We start from the raw sequence: 6,000 nt of genomic DNA, 5'->3' as shown, positions 1-6,000 counted from the left end.
TAAATATAAATTCCGAGAGTCGTGTAAAACCTTCAGTTTTACAAATTTTTACCGAAAGTTTTGCAAAGAATTTTTGGTTTTTCCCTTTCCAAAAAAAACAAAATAATTCTAAGTATTGGAAATGGGGTAATTGCGAAGGTTATTCTAATAACTCTCGGTTTTACCTTTCCTGAAATTGTTAATTGCGAAGGTTTTCCAATAAACCTTCGGTTTTGATTCATCCCAAAAACTTTTAAAAATAATTCTAAGTTTGGGAATGATTAATTGCGAAGGTTTTCTTATAAACCTTCGGTTTTGAACCTGAGTCAAAACCGAAAGTTTTCATATAACTTTCGGGAATGACCTATTTAAATTTAAAAAAAGCCTACTTCTTCTCTTCTTCTTTCCGTCGTTTCTCTTTTCCCTCTCTCTCTCTCCGATTTTTCTTCCGCCCGCGCCGCCTCCACCTTCTTCTCTTTTTCTTCTTCTCTTCTCATTCCGCCCGCGCCGACGCCCTCAACGGAACCACCTTCGTCTCGCCTTCAAATCAAGGTTAGATTTTATTTTATTTGTTTATATATGTTATAAGGTTATATTTAGATTTGTTATTGGTTAGTTTTAGTTTAGATTATATTTTGTTTGATATATGTTATATATTAGGTTGGATTTTGTTAAATATATGTATAATTTTGTTTGGTTATGTTAGATTATTTGTTTGGTAATTATATGGTTAGATTTAGATTTGTTATTGTTTAGTTTTAGATTTATATTACATTTGGATTAAGGTTATTTCGTTTGATTTATATTTGATTAGTATGATTATTTATGTTAAATGTGATTTGATATATTATATTTTGATTCATGTTAAATTAGGTTTATTAATGTTATATATTGTGGTTAGATTCATAAATTTATTAATGAAATGCATTCAGGATGAGTAGTTGGAAGCGTATTCGGAAAACACCAGAGAAACTGTTCCGACCATTCCAGAACTTGCTAGCACAATCAAGTTCTGACCGAGGGTCTGTCAAGGCTGACCCAATGACTACTGTGAATGTTAAATGTGAGGAGGATGTGAGACAACTAGCGTCGGCATTGGAAAAAATTCAATTAAGGGATGCAGAAAGAGCTCAATTGTTTATTGAAATTAAAGCAGACAAGGATCAAATGACTCAAAAATTAGAGAATCTTGAATAACAAATTGAATTCTTCAGGAGGCAGAATCAATCACGCCCTCCTCCTCCCCCACCTACTAACTAGATTACAGTATTTGAATAATTATTTGTACGTTTTCGTTCGACTAATAACATGTTTTGGATAATTTGGTACGTTTTGACCTTTTTTTAGATCAACTTATGAATTATAATTATCTTTTGGTTTATTAATGTGGTTTATGAATGTTTTTTCTATATGTATTGGTTTGCCTTTATTTTAGAAATTTATTGAACATTTTCGATTATATTGTTGTGAAAAAAATGGGAAAATAGGGTAATTACAAAGGTTATTAAAAGAACCATCGGTTTTAACTATCCAGAATTGGTAATTACGAAAGTTTTATAATAAACTTTTGCTTTTGACCCTTCTTAAAAAAATTGGAAAATTTTTTAAGTGTTGGGTAGGGGGTATTTGTGAAAGTTTATTAGAAACTTTCGCTTTTGACCCTTCCTTAAAATAATCTGAAAAAATTCTAAGTGTTGGGAAGGGATATTTGCGAAAGTGTATGAGAAAATCTTCGCTTTTGACCCTTCTTAAAAAAATCAGAAAAAATTTAAGTGTTGGGAAGAGGTAATTGCGAAAGTTTATTAGAAAATTTTCGCTTTTGACACTTTCTTAAAAAAAGCTGGAAAAATTCTAAGTGTTGGGAAGGGATAATTGCGAAAGTTTATTAGAAAACTTTCGCTTTTAACCCTTCTTTAAAAAAAACTAAAAAATTTTTAAGTGTTGGGAAGGGGTAATTGCGAAATTTTCTAATAAACTTTCTGTTTTAACCCTTCCTTAAAAAAAGCTGAAAAAATTCTAAGTGTTGGGAAGGGGGTAATTGCGAAAGTTTATTAGAAAACTTTCGCTTTTGACCATTCCTTAAAAAAAGCTGAAAAAATTCTAAGTGTTGGGAAAGGTAATTGCGAAAGTTTATTAAAAAAATTTCGCTTTTGACCCTTCAAAGGGGTAATTGCAAAAGTTTTCTAATAAACTTTCGATTTTGACCTTCCTTAAAAAAAGCTGAAAAAATTCTAAGTGTTGGGAAGAGGGTAATTGCGAAATTTTGTTAGAAAACTTTCGCTTTTGACCCTTCCTTAAAAAAAGCTGAAAAAATTCTAAGTGTTGAGGAAGGGGATAATTGCGAAAATTTATTAGAAAACTTTCGCTTTTGACCCTTCCTTAAAAACCTCTATTTACGGTCAGGACCGAGAAATTTTTAAAATTCTCTCGAATTTGATAGTTATTTCCAAAAGTTATATAATAAACTTTTGGTATTCATTCCATATTTTATTTGATTTTTTGCAATTTTTTGGTCTAAACTATTTAATCACATCAATTGTGTTATTTCTTAAGAATCAAGATTGTGGATAATGTTATAAATGTATATGAATGTGTTTGATAATATAAAGAAGTATATATGTATGTTTGTGTTTGATGATATTAAAGTTGTGTGTAAATTTTGATTTTAATGATGTATTGGGATTGTGTAATGTTTTAAGTATATCAAATGTGTTAAATTAATGTTGTTCAAGGTCATTAAAAGGTGAAAACTAATTAATTTAACAATTTAAGAAGTGGTAATACCGAAAGTTTTATGTATATTTTTCGGAAATAACTACCAAAACCGAAAGTTATACCTTTAATTTTTGGTATTAACACTTCATAAATTGTTGGGTTAATTGATTTTTTACTTTCTAATGTAGACTTCTAACTAATCTAATCAAGTGTGTGTTATATTTTAAAAATTAAGGTTGTGTTTAATGTTAAAATGTTTATGATTGTGTTTGATTATATAAAGAAGTGTATATGAATGTTTATGTTTGATTATCCTATGAATGTGTGTAATGTTCATTCATATGAATTGTGTAAAATTTTAAGGATATCAAATGTGTTAAATTAATGTTGTTCAAGGTTATTAGAAAGTGAGAAACCAATTAATTTAACAAATAATGAAGTCGTAATACCGAAAGTTATACTATTAACTTTCGGAAATAACCATCAAAACCGAGAGATATACAAAAATCTCTCGTTTTTATCTATTTAAAATTTATCTAAAATTGAGAGATTTTATTCCTTTAAAAATAAATAGTATATATAATGAAAAATTAAACCTAACACCACAACCATAAAAGAAAATTCAAAATTAGAATGAAATATATGATATGAAACTACTAATTAAGGCAGTCAAAAATATATATAGTTCCATATATTGATGTCAAAAAGTTATTCATTTAAAAAGAAATAGTACATATATAATGAAAAATTAACCCTAACATCACAAACATAAAATAAGAGAAAATACAAAATTGGAATGAAATATATGATATGAAACTACTAATTAAGGCAATCAAATATATATATTAAATATATATATTATTATGATTCTTTTCTTTTATCTCTAAAACAAAAATTATATATTGTTTTTGACCACTTGATGATTTTGTTTTTTAGCCTAGGACACGGTACCCTGTTTTTTTTTCTCCACTCATATTTGAGGGTATTATGATCGATGCAACATCTTATTTAAGCAAATTGTTTTCCCACCCTCTCATATTCCCACGTCCTCCACTTCCTTCAGTCTTTGGAAGCTTTCCTCGTCGGTGTAGCCCGGTAGGATGTGCCTATACCGTTTGCCGAACCGGTGCTCGTGCCATTCCCGGTATATTTCGTCAATCTTACCGGCTCGCTGTTCAGTGCCCTTTAGGAGTTTGAGCGCTATCCTATCGGCCTCTGCCTCTTCGTCCTCCTCTTCGTTACCTCTTTCATTACCGCCTTCTTCACCAGCTTCTTCACCGCCTTCGGTGGTCTCAGGATTTGCGTCAGGACCGGCATTATCTGGACTTTGGCCCGAATGCTCTTCTTCGTTGCCCGATCTTTCGTCATCGGTCTTTTCTGATTCGGATCTTTCAGAAGTGGAAGCCGACTCTTCCTCCTCCGTTGGCGGTGGCGGTTCCAAGAAGACTATTTTCTCTTTCCCTTTGCTCTCGGCCTTTTCTTTGGCTGAGGCCGCTTTCTTGCCAGTTGCCTTCTTTCGGCCACCTGTGGAACCGGAGGCCGGCTGCTTCCTTTCCAGGAATTGTTTGGACCGTATCAGGCTTCTTGAGGAGATGGTGACGCCGGGACCGATGTTGAGATTATGGTGAAGGAAGATCTTACCGAGAGGAATGGCGTATCCCCATGACCGGTTTGAGTCCGGTTTCACCATATCCATCAAATTGTGGAACACTGCCTTTGCCCAGTTAACCTTTGTCCCTTCTATCAGGCCGACCAGCATCCTGATTTTGTCTTTGGTTAGGCTGATGTAGTTTCCTCCCCTTGTTTGAATCGCCTTTGCGAAGATATCACAAATCGGTATATATTCCGGTTTCAACGTCGATTTGCTACCGGATACTTTTATCGGCTCCTTAGTCGCCGAGAGTATTTGGCAAGCTGCCTCAAATGTTTTGATTTCTATGTCCGTCGTTGCATCTTGACCGGCAGTTGGAAGGCGCAGGCACTCCGCCACCAATTTCTCGGTGAGCTCTATTTCAGTACCGCATACAGTTGCGGTGATCTTATCGTCAGAGATGGTTGCAGTGTTGAAAAATTCCTTAACCGCATCCTTATATAGAACATGAGGACCGCCAAGAAAATATTCCAGACCGGCTCCGGCTACCCGGTCAATAACCTCTTTCGCCGCAGTCGTGCCTTTCTGTCGGATTTCCTCGAAATCCACTTGAGTCAAGTGTTTAAACAAGACCGAATCGCGCCCCATCTTAGAGAGTTTGAGAAAGTTTGAGGAATAACCGCTTCAGAGAGTTTGAGAGCTTAGAGAGAGAAAGTAGTTTCGCGTGAGAATGAAATAAAATGGCCGAGAGTCCCTTTTATAGGTGCGGTTTGGAAGCCCAACCGTCCCATCAACATTGGGCGGGAAATTTCCCTCCAACCCAAATGAGCGGCAAACCATGGGCGGGAATGGAATAGGCGCCAATCCATGGGCGGGGGTTTTGAGCGGGAATTTTCCCTCCAAAACTTTTGCTTTCGCCATTGATGACGCAATCTTCTTTTGAGACCGATTGATGCTGTGGTTTCTAAATTTAACCGGTTATTTAGAGTGAGCAGAGTTTTGCAATCTTTTGAGTTTAAGCGGTTTTTCTTTGAAACCGGATAGGAACGCGGTTGTTTTGATAATGTTAATCGGTTACTTAGATGTATGTTCAAGATGTTAAGATAACTCGGTCATTTAAACTGAAATGAGATTGTATTCAAGAAGCAATGCATAAGGGAAACCGACAGATAGATAAGCATACATAAAAATGGAAAAATACAGCTTATGGAAGAAACATTCTGGAAATCCTTTCCTCCACCGAATCCTTGTCAAGGATGTTCAAAGAGGAGGCCGGTGTGCCCGGTCCAAACTCTGGCCGGTATGTGAGAATTAGTTTGCTGATGTGAGGTGCATAACCAAGACCTTTCTTGGTTATCACCATGGATTTCAGACGTTGGAAGATGACCGTGGACCAGTTGATGGCCTTTTTGCTAAAGATGTTGGTCATCATGTTGTAGGTGTTCTTTGAGTACCACTGATTAGGGGACTGACAAAGAATGGACCGAGTGACAATCTCAAGAAGAAGTTGAGCGTGTCTCCCCAGAAGGTTTTTGGGCCCATGGTCTTCCACCGGTTCCATGGTTTCAGAAAAGAGGAGTGCGTAATAGAATTCGTCAAGCCCCTCCAGAGGTGGAAAATCAGAGAACCCTTCTGTGGGCAGGTTGAATAGGGAGGCAAATTCGGCTTCATCGAGCCAGAAAGTGTGGTCCCTCACCGTAGAGACAATGTAATTG

The sequence above is a fragment of the Impatiens glandulifera genome, chromosome 1 (genome assembly GCF_907164915.1).
Source record: "Impatiens glandulifera chromosome 1, dImpGla2.1, whole genome shotgun sequence".
In the NCBI taxonomy this organism is placed as follows: Eukaryota; Viridiplantae; Streptophyta; class Magnoliopsida; order Ericales; family Balsaminaceae; genus Impatiens; species Impatiens glandulifera.
Note: the sequence above shows the minus strand (reverse complement) of the source record.